General features: G+C 37.0%; 1 long non-coding RNA gene across 1 annotated transcript; it reads right to left on the reverse strand.

Moving 5' to 3' along the window:
• Positions 1-454: 454 nt before the first annotated feature.
• Positions 455-1,253, reverse strand: LOC133805123 (uncharacterized). The gene is made up of 3 exons (XR_009878851.1): positions 924-1,253; positions 717-834; positions 455-625 (listed from the first exon to the last, which is right to left on the reverse strand). It is a non-coding gene; the product is annotated as an uncharacterized LOC133805123 (long non-coding RNA).
• Between the last annotated feature and the right edge of the window lie 15,563 nt (positions 1,254-16,816).

Raw genomic sequence — 16,816 nt, forward strand, 5'->3', positions numbered from 1 at the left:
ACAATAATTTAAACTTAAACCACTTATGACATAAATTAGAACAAATACCACAAAGCATCCAATTTAATTTATCAGATAATCCAACAAACAAACAAAAAGCTATACTTTACAAAATCAAATGGAAGCTTCATACAACCTCTTATGCTAGCTCAAACAAGCTCATAATAACAAAAACGTAATTATAAACATAACAACATTATAACCAAATGAAAGGTGTTATATATCAAACTTTGCTATATAGATTTATTTATATATATATATAAGCCACTACACAGCTAACTCATATCAAACCTAACAAAAACCACAGTCTACAAGCATGATCATCATCAAACAAAGATGAAAAAACAAAGAACTGAACTAAAAATCTAATCCAATACAAAAGAACACACTAATCCTAACTAGAACTTTGACCAATAAAAGAAGAAGAAGAAGTAGAAGAAAAAACTGCAACCATAAATAAGCAATGATAAAATCCATAAACTTAAGTACATAACTAGTTAACCACAAAATCAAAATAAAGTCCATAAGTCGTCTACAACCATAAACATTAAATTAAGTCTATAAAAGTTCAAAATACATGACCAGCAAAAGTCCATGCCCTTTCCTTCTTTCCTTTCCTTCATTCCTTTCAAAATTCAAATAAGAAAAATTAGTAAAGAAAAGAAATCAAGGATAATAAATAACATAAAGGCAGGTAGGCATGAATAAATTCTTACAAGCAATTGCAATTCTTTTAATTTGTAGATTGTTGTGCAGCAGATGAGGCTGAAGACTGAAAATTGACGGAGGATGAAGCTGGCCCAGGCCCAGCACTTGTAGGATCATTGGTCATCTCTACAAATATTTTTAATATAAAAGATAAATATTAGATTAGAAAAAAACATTCACACACTTAAAATAAATATTAAAATGTATTAAACTACCTGACTCAAGATACTCTGATGTTTGAAGCGCTTCTTCTTCTTCCATATATTCTCGAGTTATGATGGGTTGATGTGATCCGCTCCACCAGTTATTGAGACAAATTAATGCTTCGACCATCCTTGGGCTTAGTGAGCTTCTAAAAGGATCTAAAATTCGACCTCCTATAGAAAATGCCGCCTCAGAAGCAACGGTGGTAACTGGTATAGCTAACACATCACGAGCCATGAGTGACAAGATCTTGTACTTGCACCCACTACTAGCCCACCATCCCAAAACATCAAAATTCTCAGTTGGTCGCTCAGGTTCCTCTTCCAAATATTTATCGACCTCATTTTTTATCACTCCATCATCCTTCTCCAATCTTCGTGCCACAAACTCATCATGCAAATTTCGTGACTTCTTGTTGGCACTAGGTCGACCACTAACAGGCATGACAAATGTGGATGAAGAACTAACAATAGAGGTTGATTGTAGCTGAGTCATAGATGCCGATAGATGAAGACTTGACGCTGTCTCATTATATTGATCAAACATTGCCCGCATTGTCTTCTCTACCTTTTTCACCATCTCTTTGCACGTCATCTCATCATAAGTAGCATTCAAGCAATGACTGAGATAGTCAAGCTTGTATCTCGGGTCAAGGACCAAGGCAATTAGAAGTGTCTCATTGCAATTATCAAGTTTTCCCCAATACTTGTCATACTTTAGTTTCATGATAATTGCCATTGTCCTCAATAACTCATTATCATCATCGTCAGCTATTAAGTCACACAGTTCTTGTTGCATATTGGAGATCTCAATGAAGTACTTATTAGCAGTAACATAAGTAGACCCACTAAACTTTAATGTTACTTCGTAAAAAGTCTCCAAAAACCTCAAAAACACTGAAGCATTTTCCCAATCATCAACAGTGGGGGGCCCCTCCTTTGGTATTCCATTTTTGTCAACCTCATCAAAATAATTCATATAATTAGCATCTCTTTTCATCCTGTCAAATGCCTTCCGAAATTTCATTGCACAATTGAGCATTAGATATGTGGAGTTCCATCTTGTTGGGACATCTAAACACAAAAGTCCTTTACATTCAATCTTTTCATGTATGACACGCTCCTTAAAATTTTTTAGCCTAGCAGGAGAAGACCTAACGAACCTCACAGCATTTCTAATTGCTGCAATTGACCCATGTTTTTCCTTCAACCCTTCAGTGACAATTAGATTCACAATATGAGCACAACACCTTATATGTAAAAACTTTCCATCCAAAATTAGGCCTCGCTCTTTCTCCTTGAATTGTTGCCTCAAGTATCTAATGGCAACATCATTAGACGAAGCATTGTCTACCGTAATGGTAAACAACTTAGAGATGCCCCAATCTAAAAGACATAAGTCGATCTCATGGCCAATGGTTTCCCCTTTGTGATCTACCACTTGGAAAAAATTGATAATTCTTTTCTGATACTCCCAAGAATTATCAATCCAATGAGCAGTGATGACCATGTAATTCAAATTTTGAATGGAAGTCCAAGAATCGGTAGTAATCGATATCCTCTCACGACTCAAAATATTTTTCAATGTTGCCTTCTCCTCCTTATATAACTTCAATACATCTCTAGCAACAGTCATTCGAGAAGGGATCTCAAACCGAGGTTGGAGTGTTTTGACAAATCTTTTGAACCCTTCACCCTCGACATGTCTAAATGGCAACTCATCCAGCACAATATATTGTGTGAGGGCTACCCTACAAGCTTCTTTGTTATAAGCTACCGCTACTAAGTTTGTCTCCCCCTCTTTCCCTCCCTTTACATTCTGAAAGCTTAAAGTCTTTTGTCTCTGCTCATCAATCTTATACGGACTTAGGTCGCATACTTTCTTAAAATGGTTCCACAAATGACTGGTCCCATGTTTTCTACTGTCACACAAGAATTCGGACCCACAATAATTACATATGCACTTGGGGGGAGGAGACTCTTCGTTAGGATCTGTTGAGGGTGGAGGAGGATCTTCCTTAGTAAAATGATCCCAAATAGATGACCCTTTTCCCTTTGTTTTCCCGGTACTACTAGCACTAGGGATGGGGGGAGGTCTAACCCTCTTTCTACTAGCTCTAGTTTTTCTACCCTGATCATCAGTAGGAGGAGTAGGGTTTTCAGTTTGAGTGAGTGGTGGTTGATCTTGAGCATCTATTGGGGGAAGAGTTTCATCTACCTCATCAATATCCATTACCTAACAAATCAATAGAAATTCAAGTAATTGTTATTGCTAGACAAAAGAAGATACTATAATAAACACAAAACACACACTGATATACACACAAAAAATATACTATTGCAATATTTTTTATGTATATATTTGAAACTGATCAATCTTTTTTTTTATTTTTAGATAGTTTATAGGTGTTAGCCGTCCTAAAATTAGCTTCATTTTCTCCATTATTTCCTTCATTGATCTTCATTCTTATTCCACTATGTTTATCTTATTTTACTCTTCATGAATCATGTAACCACCATTTGCACTTTATTTTCCATACTTTAATATATACTAGATTTAGTCAACAATTTCTTCATGTTAACAAATAGATCAATCAACTCAAAGCACTTGCTTATTTAGTAGGAAGGCCTCTCCCTTCATGTGTTGATTACAATATTTTTAAGGAGGCCCATAGATTGATTTTACATGCCCTAGACAAGGAATTTTATTAGATGAATAAATCTCTCTATTAAATTATTAATGTGTAATTTTTTCAATCATTAGGTAATGCATTCATTTTGTCAAAATAAAACAAAAATATCAAAGAACCTGACATATTATTGGCAATGCACACACACACCCTTTAGGCATTATTGGTAGAAAATTAACAAATAAATAAAGATTACATTTTCATAATTGTATTGTATGTCCACATAAGATAAACAAAATTTGACAGAAATGCATAAAACATTTAACATTTAATTATTAATTTACTCTGTACACATATAGAACAAAGGAAAACTATAAAGATAAACCACATATCCGTCCATTTTCCATCTCTAGCTCTACAAGCAATTAAATTTCCCTCGAACCATATAAATATATATATATAAAATCTGATTCTGAATTATAAAATTCTAACATCTAACTTAACCGAAACTGTCTATCCTAACATATATATATATATATATTATATATACATATATATATATTATATATACATATATATATTATATATACATATATATATATTATATATATATATACTAAATGTAAATATGTATTACGTACTGTGCTTACCGGACCGAGGCGAGGCAAGGCGTGTTGCGCCGCTGGTGGTGGTCGGTGGTGCCGCCGCGTGAGAGCTGAGGGAGGCGAGGCGAGGGAGGCTCCGGGCTCGTCTCGAAGGGTTGGGTCGGCGGCAGGCAAGGCAGTGGCTGGCACTCGACTTCTCTTCTTCTCTCCTCCTTGCTGTTGCTGCCGTGCTGAAGCTTGAACCAAGAGCAAGAGGGAGGCTCAGCCAGGCTGCCGTGGCCCGTGCGCTTGATGTTGATGATGGTGGTGCTACTCTGCTGAAGCTTGAACCGAAGGAGGGAGGGACGACGAGGGAGGCTGGGGCTGGACTGGCTGCCGCTTGACTGAAACGAAGGAGAAGAGGAAGAACCAAAAAAAAAGGGGGTCGGGTAAAGTTTAGGGTTAAATTCAATTGTTTCACTTTCAGATTTTGATTATATTTATTTTTATTTTATTTTTTATTTTTTTAAAAAATTCAGTCGGGTTTCGGGTTACACCCGAACCCGACAGCACATATATTGCAAACCTGAACCCGACCCAATTTTTTCGGGTTCGGGTCGGGTTAAACCCGATTTTGTCGGTTTTTTCGAAAAAAACGGATTCTTCGGGTTCGGGTCGGGCGGGTTTTGCGGGTTAAATGTGCATCTCTATTGTATATAGTCAAACCTTTTTAATGAAAAGTTTAACTTTATTGACAAAAAATTTTAATATCGAAATTGTTTCTTAACCTTAATTACACTTTTAAGTCCAAATTACTTGCTTAATGAGTTAAGCACTATTTTTAACACACGGGATAACAGTCCTGGATTAGTAAGGCGTTAACCTGCCATCACAACCTACATACTGCATGTTTACCCATGCCATTAATCACAATCAATTATAATGGAACCAAGCACAACAAACACTATTATGCATATAGGGTATTCAACCTGAACATATTCAGATATATAGTCATAACTGCATCCAAGCGTAACTAGGCCCATGCCCTACTCTATGTGGATATGCCAATTCTCTTACCTTGGGTATGGTGTGAGAATCAGGACAACCTCGAGTGCGATCCTCTATGAGCCTCTCGAAACCCTACTCACAACAATGTAACGTAGGTTAAGTTTCCCATGCACCATAACCTATCATAACTTCTCTACAAACCTCACTAGGCTCTAAATACACTTTAAACATGCTCAATATTGTCCTAGGAACCTTAGCTTTTGATCCCCCAAGGTTACCCATCAAATCCCATTGTAAACAATCTGAAATCATGGCTGCCAACACGGACCAGTTGATTGAAAATAAGTGCACTAGAAATGTGCACACAATTTGTTAGGACATGTCAAGATAGAGTTATATTTATATTGTAGAACAAACTCCCAAAGATCTCCTAAGGGAATCAAGCCTAACTGTATCAAATGCATTAGTAAAAATATGAACAATTTGTGTAGCAATCTCATAATATTCTAAAACCAAAAGTTTACTTTCCACAAGTTCCCTGATAAAATGATGTCGAATATCAATGTACTTTGTTCTAGAGTGTTGAACAAGATTTTTTATATATTTATTTCACTAGTATTGTCACAAAAAACTACCAAGCTTTCCATATTGATTCCATAGTCAGCCATAATCTGCTTCATCCATAACAATTGAGTACAACAACTTTTTGCTACTATGTATTCGGCCTCAGCAGTAAACAAGGAGATAGAATTTTGTTTCTTGCTATTCCATGATACCAAATTATTCCCCAAGTAGAAGCAACCACCACTTGTGGTTTTTTTGTCATCAACATTGCATGCCCAATCAACATCACTAAAACAAACAAGATTAGAGTTGGTTTCTCTTGTGTACCGGAGAACTCAAGTGTTCCATTTACATTACAAATAATTCGCTTGACTGCTGACACGTGGGATTCAATATGATTCCCTTGGTATCTGGAACAAACACCACTACTATAACAGATATCAGGATGACTAGTCGTGAATATAAGAGACTACCTATCATACTTCTGTATAGTGTGGGGTCAACCTTAACTCCTGTTTCATCTTTGGTTAACTTTAGAGTAGTTGCCATGGGAGTTTTTGCATGTTTAGTCGTAACCAAACCAAACTTGTGAACCACGTTTTTTGCATACTTACTATAAGAGATAAAAAATCCCTTCATCATTTTGTTTGAACTGTAATCCTAAGATATAGGTCAATTTTCCAACCATGTTCATCTCTAATCCACCCTTCATTTGCTTCACAAATTCCTGCACTGTAAGATTAGAAGAAGAACAAAAAATAATGTCATCAACATATATTTGAACATTTATAATGTGAGAATCATTATCTTTGATAAATTGTGTTTTATCTACCCCCCCTTTGTCGATAACCCTTAGGAATGAGAAATTGGGCAAGACTTTCATACCAAGCATGAGGCGCTTGTTTGAAGCCATACAAAGCCATTTTCAATTTAAACACATGATTAGGACAATGAGGTTCCTAAAATTCTTGAGGTTGCTAAACATATGCTTCTTCATTCAAAATTCCATTTAAAAAAGGCAGATTTTACATCCATTTGAAAAAGTTTGAAAACCATAATGCATGGAATGGCCAAAAGCAATCTAATAGATTCAAATCTACCTACAAGAGCAAATGTTTCATCAAAATCTACACCCTCAATTTGAGTGTATCCTTGAGCCTCTAACCTAGTCTTGTTTCTTATAATTATACCAAATTCATCACTTTTATTTTTGAAAATCCATTTAGTACAAATAACATTTGTGTGGCTTGGTCTTAGCACAAGACTCCAAACATCATTCCTTGTGAATTGTTCAAGTTCCTCCTGCATAGCCTTAATCTAAGATTCATCAGTAAGAGCTTCTTTCACACTTTTAGGTTTAATGGAAGAAGTAAAACACACATATTGTACAAGAATATCATATTTTTGTGTGTTACCATACTGTCCCCGATATTACCTATTATTAGATCAATAGGATGATTGTTTTTTACTCTAGTAGAAGGCTCCTTACGAATTGTGTCAGTAACAATTTCAGAGTTATTGTTACTATTTTTCCTAGACGTTGATTCCCCCAATTTTGATTGATCATTATCAGAATTGGCAACATCGGGCTAAGGAGATGATGTCTCAACTTCCTTCGTAGTTTTCTCAAAGACACTGATTATTTCCTATTCACTGGAATATACTGAAAAATATTTTTCATCATTAAACACACCATTAGAAGATTTCATAATAGTTTGAGTTCTCATATTGTACACACGATAAGCTCTACTGTTAATGGAATACTCTATAAAGACTCTAGAATCACTTTTAGCATCAAGTTTTCTCAAATGTTCATAGTCTTTGAGCACATATCAAACACATCCAAATACATTAAAATATCTTACATTGGGTTGCTTACCTTTCCATATTTTATTTGGGGTTTTCAACATGTCTGGTCGTAGGTAGATGTGATTGATTGTATAACATGCCATATTGATAGCTTCAGCCCATAATCTTTTAGAAAGATTTTTCCTGTTTAACATCACTCTAGCCATTTCTTGTAGAGCCCGATTCTTTCTTTCTACGACTCCATTTTGTTAAGGAGTTTTAGGAGCGGAAAATTCATGAACTATGCCAAAATATTTACATAAATCATCATAAACTTTAACAATTTGAAAAAACTCTCAAATGCAGGTCTTGTTCGTGGTTTGCCAAATTGGGGAAACATAGTACAAGAAAGTGTGAACCATATCAATTGGGTAAGAAACTCAAAATGACACACAAATGTATCCCAAGTATTAATACTTCCAAACTTCTCGAATTACTTCATATGGATCTCATGGGTCCTATTCAAGTTGAAATTATTAATGGTAAACGATACATTTTTGTGTGTGTTGATGATTTTTCATGCTTTACTTGGGTTAAATTTTTAAGAGAAAAGGCTTACATTTTTTATGATTTTAAAACCCTTTGTTTAAAGTTAAGGGTTGAAAAAGACTGTAATATATGTAAAGCATCTTGGTTTGATATGACCTTTAACACCACATAAATGACAGAGGAACAAAATGATTTATTTTTGGTTTCGATACAATTTTGTTTTCACCTGATTGCCTTATGGCATATGAATCGGTTTGTGAGGCTGATGGCTTATAAGATAGAACACATTCTGCAGAAACAAAGTTATGAGCAGTAGACAAAATTCTAGATGTTGGTACCATAACCTTTTCTTTGGATTTTTTTTTATCCAACCCAATTCCTCCACAATTTTCAGCCTTTTGACCTGCACATAAAACATCATAAAAAATCGTAGAACTAGGATTAAGTATTTTGACACCCTTTACTATGTAATCAAGTTCTTTTGAGAGATGTTTTATTTCATTATCCTTTAATCCAATCTCTCTTTCATACTTGGTCACAAGGATTTTAAGCTCCTAAATTCTTTTCACAAAAATAAGATTGTTACTTATCACCGTATGATTTTCAGAACATACTTTTAGCCATTGAGAGTACATATGTTTGTAAGATTCTTCCAGCGAATCTATGTCTAGTTCAGATGTATCAGAATCAGAATCCAAACTGTCAAGTGGTGAAACCAATTTGTTAAGACATACTAATTTGTCCTTCTCTTGCATAGAAAAAGTAAGCCAGAAATAACAGAAAAGGATTAAAGCAAGATTTTTTTTTATTCTTCATCACTACTGCTTTCTGAGTCTTAATCACTCCATGTTGTGGCTAAACCTTAATTTTTCTTCAAGGTGTTAGGACACTCGACTTGAATATGACCAAAACCATCGCATCCCCTGCACTAAATTCCCTTTCTGTTAGTCTCAAAAGATTTAGAAAAATTATCTCTGGATGAACTGGACAGATTTTTCTTGCTACCAATTTTCTTGATGTATTTTTTAAAATTTCTTGATAGTAATGCCAGTTCATCATCATTTTCCTCATCTATGTCTTCCTTAGAAGATTTCAAGGCTATTGTTGTTATGATTGGTTAAATACATGGTGAAATTGGTTAGGCATGAAGAGGTGCAAAAACCGTAACGATTTCACAAAATTCAACATGTGAGAGTTGACTTTCAATATAGGCATTTATACATAATCTTTTTGGGTCCAAAGTGTTTCTTTGGAGTGCATAAAAATACCCAAGACGTTTGGCAGCATTTGGAGATGTTTTGAGACAAATTTTGCAGTGCCAAGTCAAATTCATCGGCATTGTGTCGCCTCCTAGAGGCGACGCATTACTCGTATTTGAAAAGAGCACTCAGGCGACGCACCGCCTGCTACTAGGCGATGCATCGCCTAGGTCGTCCGTCCTAGGGATGATGTGGCACATGAGTGGCGCCACTGTTGTGTCTCCCTGATTTTCTCATTTGTATGTTTAATGAATTTTAAGACAACATATTTATTCCAAAAATAAATATCAGTTACTTCAAAATTAACCTTATCTTAAAAAACTATCAGTTTAAATAATTATCTTATAATAAGATAATAATTAACTCTCCCAAATATAAATCCAAACACTAATTAATATTTATTTTAACTAATATAAAGTTGTTCAAATAATAACAAATTAGTTAATTAATTCACAATTAATCAATTCCACATAATTATCACATAACTATCTTTTTGCCCTGGAAAATTAATTCCTTTGCAATTTAGTCATTTTCTCTATTAATCTTTCTTGTGACATCCTTATCCTTGGCAATGTATGATAGACGAGCCCCGGGGACCATGGACCTATAATACGAAACTCCAATAACATAGATTATTAATTAAACTCTTTGATTCAATAATCTTATTTACTAATTCCATTATTACTCAACTATAAGTATGAAATTGCACTCTAAGTAATTATAGAATTATATTTAGAGAATTTTCTCTTGTAGTCGAATGATGTAATCAACAAATGTAGTTCTGTCCTCCTTTTATTGGTTTGCTAATTAGAGTTGGTCAAAATTACTATTTTACCCTTCTAATTACCTCTTGTTCCTTAAGTACCATTAATTCACTAGGGAATAATTAATTTATAATCAAATTATAGATTTGAGCTCAATAACTATTCAATCCCAGAATTAACCCTTAAGGGAACTAATATTCGATCCGTTAGGAAAGCATGGATTCCATTATTGTAAAATCATGTTCCTAGCCATTCATGATATTAAATCTCCAAAACAAAAGTCACTAGCCTCATTATATCAAGAGACATTAACGAATGAATCAAAAGATCCAATAAACGTAAACAAGAGTTCATGATTGCATAGGATTTAGACTGATCTAAAAATGATCAACTTTTAAGATATGAATTAAATATTTATGGAAAACAGTGAGTTTATAAAGATAATTAATTCACATCGGTCCTATCATATATAATCACTATTACATATAACACCTTTACCAAGATGTCTATCCACATCAGCAATCTGAATCTAGACTACTTGCATCCCATATGCTTAGCAAACCGTACTAGCAACCATTCATTAAAGATTAAATACTTTAATATGTTGCTAACTATTTTATTCATTATATATGATCTTAATTCTCTCGTACACATACAATATCATATTCTCATAAATGAATATAGAATTTTCTCATATTTATACAAATTATTCAAACCATAATTATAACATTCAAATATAATAAAAATGTACTTTTATTTAAATTAACAAAATGTCTTTTCACATACTTTTAGGGCATAAACCCTAAAAATCTCCCACTTAACCTCAATGAAAGTGAGCCATCTCTCTCATTCCCATATTGCAAACATCACCCATAAACGACTTTGTAGGAAGTGTCTTGGAGAACATGTCTGCCAGGTTTTGTTTCGAAGCTATCTTCATAACTGTGACATCACCTCGATGCACAATTTCTCTAACCAGATGGTATTTTTTTTCTATATTCTTTCCTCTTTTGTGGCTTCTAGGTTCCTTAGAGTTAGCTACTCCTCCACTATTGTCACATTACAGGATTGGTGGCTTCTCCATATCTGGAACTACTTCTGGATCAGTGTAGAACTTCCTAAGCCAAACTGCTTCCTTAGCTGCTACACAAGTTGCTATATACTTTGCTTCCATGGTTGAATTCGCAATGATGGATTGTTTAATACTTCTTGAGACTACAACTCCTCCACCAAGAGTAAACACTGACCCAGACATTGATTTATGATTGTCTTTGTCTGATTGGAAATCAAAATCAGTGTATCCAGTAGGGTTTAACTCACCCCCTGAATATACAAGAATAGAATCTCTCGTTCTCCTAAGATACATGAGAATATGCTTTACTGCAATCTAGTGTTCCAAACCAGGAATTTATTGATAAATACTTACAATTCCCACTACATAACATATGTTGGGCCTAGTACACAACATAACATACATTAGACATAGTCTCTCACTAGGAACTCTACGTACATGCGCTTTGGATCTGAATAGTATTTCTCTCTACTCTAAGACGCGAGTATTCGAGCTCTAATCTTTTCAATAGCCTCATTGGTCCTCTAAACTGCTTCAGGACCCAAGTATTTCCTTTCACCCATCTCATCCCAGTGAATGGGCAATCTACACTTCCTACCATACAACATCTCATAAGGAGCTACTCCATTCGTAGACTGATAGCTATTATTGTAGGAAAACTCTATTAAAGGCAAATACTTACTCCAGGACCCTTCAAAGTCCAAAATGCATGCCCGAAGCATGTCTTCCAGTATCTGAATCATCCTCTCAGACTAACCATTTGTTTGAGGACGATAAGTTGTACTAAATTTTAATTGTGTACCCATAGCTTTTTGCAAACTTCCCCAAAACTTGTGCGGGGTCCCAATCTTACACAATCAACTTCGGAGCCCCATGAAGACACACTATCTTTCTCACATAGAGATCTATTTCATCCTCACTGGTAGAAAGTGAGCTAATTTGGTGTATCGATCCACAATAACCCACACCGAATCATGTTGACCCACTGTCCTAGGCAACCCAACCATGAAATCCATAGTGATGTCCTTCCCTTTCCACTCTAGGATATCCAAAGGTTGTAGTAGCCCTGCTGGTCTCTGATGTTCAGCCTTGACCTGCTGACATGCCAGTCACTTAGCCACATATTCGGTAACATCTCTCTTCATCCCAAGCTACCAATATAAAGTCTTCAGATCCTAATACATCTTCATGGTGCCTGGATGCAAAGAGTAAGGGGTGGTATGAGATTCATCTAGAATCTCCTGTTTGATAACAACATCCATCAGAACATGGATTCGAGCCTTGTATCTCAGTAAGCCCATCTCTGACACTGTATAGTCCCTGTCCACTCTATCTAGGACATCCCCTCTAATCTTCATCAATTGTGGATCATCCAACTAACAATACTTTATCCTCTCTAGAAGAGTAGAATGCAGGGTGATGTTGGCTAACTGGCCCACCACAAACTCTATCCCTGCTTTGGTCATATCCTCTGCCTATTTCTTGGATATTTGCCTTGAATTACACAATTGTCCTGGACCTTTCCGACTTAAGGCATCTGCCACCCCGTTGGCTTTCCCTGGATGATACAGGATTTCACAATCATAATCCTTCACCAGCTCTAACCAATGCCTTTGTCTCATGTTCAAATCCTTCTGTGTGAAGAAATACTTCTAGCTCTTGTGGTCAGTGTATATCTCACACTTCTTCCCATACAGGTAATGCCTCCATACTTTTAGTGCAAAAACCACCGCTACTAACTCCAAATTATGTGTAGGGTATCTTTGTTCATATTATTTCAAATGACATGATGCATAAGAAATCACATTCCTTGCATGCATAAGAACACAAAACAAACCCTGTCTCGAGGCATCACAGTAAACCACAAACTTCTCCTGATCTATTGGAAGACTCAGTACTGGAGCTGTAATCAACCATCGCTTTAATTCCTGGAAGTTGTTCTCACACCAATCTGACCACGAATACTTTCTGGTTCTTGCGTGTTAGTTTCGTCAGTGGGGTAGCAATCCTTGAGGACCCTTCCACAAAGCGCCTGTAATAACCTGCCAATTGAAGGAAACTTCTGATCTCTAAGGCATTCCTTGGCATTGGCCAATCCCTGACTACCTCAACCTTAGTTGGGACCACCTTGATTCCATCTCTACTGATAATGTGACCAAGGAAAGTCATATGTGGTAACCAGAACTCACACTTCTTGAACTTTGCATACAACCACTATTCCTGCAGCCTCTGTAAAACCAACCTGAGTTGCTACTCATGTTCTTCCTCCTACTAAGAATAAACTAGAATATCGTCAATGAAGATGATCATAAACTAATCCAGATAATCATTGAACACCGTGTTCATCAAATCCATAAAAGCTTTTGGGGCATTAGTCAAACCAAATGACATAACCAGAAACTCATAATGTCCATATCTGGTGTGAAAATCTGTCTTCGGTATATCTTCCTCCTTGATCCTCAGCTGGTGATAACCAGATCGAAGATCTATCTTCGAGAATACTGTCTTACCCTGAAACTGATCAAACATGTCATCTATCCTTAGCAGAGGATACTTGTTCTTAATGGTTAACTTGTTCAGTTCCCTATAATCAATACACATCCTCAGAGAACCATCCTTCTTCTTTACAAATAGAACTGGTGTGCCCCGTGGAGAGAAACTAGGCCTAATCAAACTCAAGTCTATCAACTCCTATATTAGTACCTTTAGTTCTTTCAACTCTGCTGGGGCCATTCTGTACGGTGCCCTAGACACTGGTTATGTCCTTGGTGCCAGTTCAATAACAAACTCTATCTCTGTGTGTGGCGGAAACCTTGGAAAATCTTCTGGAAACACATCTAGAACTCACAAACTAGTCTGGTCTGTTCTGGCCCCACTGGCACGACCTGAGTGGTATCCACCACACTGGCTAGAAATTCTATGCAACCACCTTGCAGAAGGTCACTAGCCCTCAACACTGATATCATAGGTACACAGAATCCATGCAAAGTGCCAACAAATACAAATGGATCCTCACCCTCAGGCTCAAAGATTACCATCTTCCTTTTCCAGTCTATGGTTGCCCTATACTTAACGAACCAGTCCATGTGCAAAATCATGTCGAAGTCTGTTGACGTTGTTTTTCGTCAACTTAAATGTAGAGCAATTAAACAATATGAGCTATGGTGCAGATGAATAGTATGGTTGAACAACAAGAGTTTTACGTGGTTCAGCAGTTAAATCTACCTAGTCCACGAGTCTATTTTATTAGAACTTGGTGTTTTCTGGAAATCCTTCAGAGATGAATTCCCCAGAGTTCTTTCTCAAGATATCTAAAGATCCCCCCTTTATAAGTGTTCATGACCTCTCTATTTATAGAGAGTTTTCAGAGTTCATTCCCACACATTTCGGGAAGATACTTATGCATATTAATTGAAATAATGATATTAAATGTTGTAACTCTTATATACAAGGAAACGTCCCCTGAAGACTAGGAAACGGATAACAGACTTGTTAATATCCCTTTAATGTTGGGATGTTACAACAATAAATATCTTTAAACATACAGAATGCGTTACATCAGATGGCTCATCAAATCTCCGAGGTCAGCAACCAGCATCGCGTCAGTCAAGGTTTACGGACAGGTTACGAACTGGCCGTCTTATTCCAAGACCTGCTCGGAGCAGATAGATACCATCGAGGCTGTCACATTTCGAGCTTGTGCTCTTTAAGCTCAGACTACTCAGTCTGAAGGCATTCGCTAACGGATGTATCCTAATGCTATGCTCTTTCAAGCTTAGAAAGAATCTCGAGGTTACATCTTCGAGATTGCCTTCTCGCTTCGGGGGTTTTATAGCTGGACCATGAACATGTGTTTTTATATATCTCGAGCTCACACTTGATGAGTCCAGCCTTCGAGGTCGTAATTTCTTATCTCGAAATCTAGGTGTAATAGTTTGCCCCCTCAAAAGTATTAGTTCGAATCCTATGAGAAGGAAACTTTTGAACTACTTCCATTGGGAACCGTACGATCAAACATACTCGAGTGTGGACACGCGTCAGCTGAGTACTGATCACTCAAAGTACTTGAGTACGTTGGAAACCTACCCATGTCTATCCACCTACCATTTTTTATGGTATTATCAACTCACGGGTTCCTAGCCACTTGATCTGATATGGAATCTGGCCAATGGCCCAGATTAATCCAACCCTTTACATTTCCTCAGGCTTATAAATAGGACTCTAGTCGTCTTCTTCTTTTTTACTCTCACGTTCAAAATTACAGAGAAAAGAAAGAAAGAAAGAAAAACCAGAAACCTCCTTGCCCATTTCTCGCATGTTCTCCAAGCCGAGAAGACAAAACAACGTTGGACTCTTGGATTCTGTGAGATCGTACTTGTAGCCACTTACACAATCATCCATTTCTCTATTTTCGCCGATCGTATTGTGTAAGCTTTCTGTTTATGGCTTCGTATATCCGTATCTTTGCATTATTTTTTCCATGTTTGTTTATGTTTCTGTTGCACCTTGGGCACTAGGATTTTGTTGGTCAATTCATTAGTTTAATGCACTAGAACGTTTTGGCTGATAAATATTAGATTTAGGTTCTAACATTATTGGCTCCAAACCCAGTTCATGTGCAAAGAGACCCAAATATGGCTCTTTCTTTGGGTTTTTGAATTTTAGAGGACATATCTTGCACACCAAGATATTGGGTACAAAATCAGGGTTTTTTTTTTAAGAATGCACGATTCCCAAAAATATCACTTTTTTAATAACCGCCACCTTTCTTCCCTGATATATCGGGATTTCCAATAACATGTCCACCTTCTTTTCTTTCGGTGGACTACATGCTCTGAGATTGGCCTCATCCTTTGGATTGAGCTTGCCTTGTAGCCTCGATCATTCGAGCTTAGGTCTTCTATTTATCTTATTCTTTCATGTTCGCTTGGCCCTCACCCTTTTGCTTTCTTGTTAGATGCCGCAGAACTCGGGAAAGTGGTGGGGGTCAAAGCTCACGATTCCTTATTCACCAGTAGCTCCGAGCCCGGAGTCTTCTTTTACTCGGAACTAGCGCTTGATTCGGGAGCACGAACTAAGGCATTAGCAAGAGGACATTCGAGACCACTTCCGACCTCAAATAGATGAGGTCAAAGAAGGGAAAAGGAAAAAACTAAGGGTTGCCCTTAATCCAGATTCGGACACCGAGCCTAGGCCGATTCCTCTCGACCCTACGCTCAAAGTGACAATCGCCTTCAAGCCGGGAGATCTTCAATTCTCACTGATGGGAAAACCTTCTACCTCGCAGCCGAGGAGAGAATTCTTCGAGGTCGAGCACTATTGGAGCTTGGTCACATCATTAGGTCAGATAACTGACATTCTGGCCTTTCACGGCGTAGGACTGTCGGGCTCGCTAAGGTGTCAAGCTCCGACCTCCCACGAGCGAAGTTGCCGCACTCCAGGAGATGGAAATCTCGACAGCAAGCTGAGATACGCAGCTTGGAGCCAGGAACACATGAAGGCAGGGGCAGTACTGCCCTTGAAGTCTTTTTTCAAAGACTTCACGGAGTTCGTTGGGCTCACCCCCTTCTAACTCAACACCAACTCATATATGGTTTTGTCAACCCTGAGGTCACTCTACCATGAGCTAAAGTGGGCCGGACCTTCACCAGAAGAGATTTTGTATCTCTTTTGCTTGAAAAGAAATC

This window comes from Humulus lupulus, chromosome X (assembly GCF_963169125.1).
Source record: "Humulus lupulus chromosome X, drHumLupu1.1, whole genome shotgun sequence".
Taxonomy (NCBI): domain Eukaryota; kingdom Viridiplantae; phylum Streptophyta; class Magnoliopsida; order Rosales; family Cannabaceae; genus Humulus; species Humulus lupulus.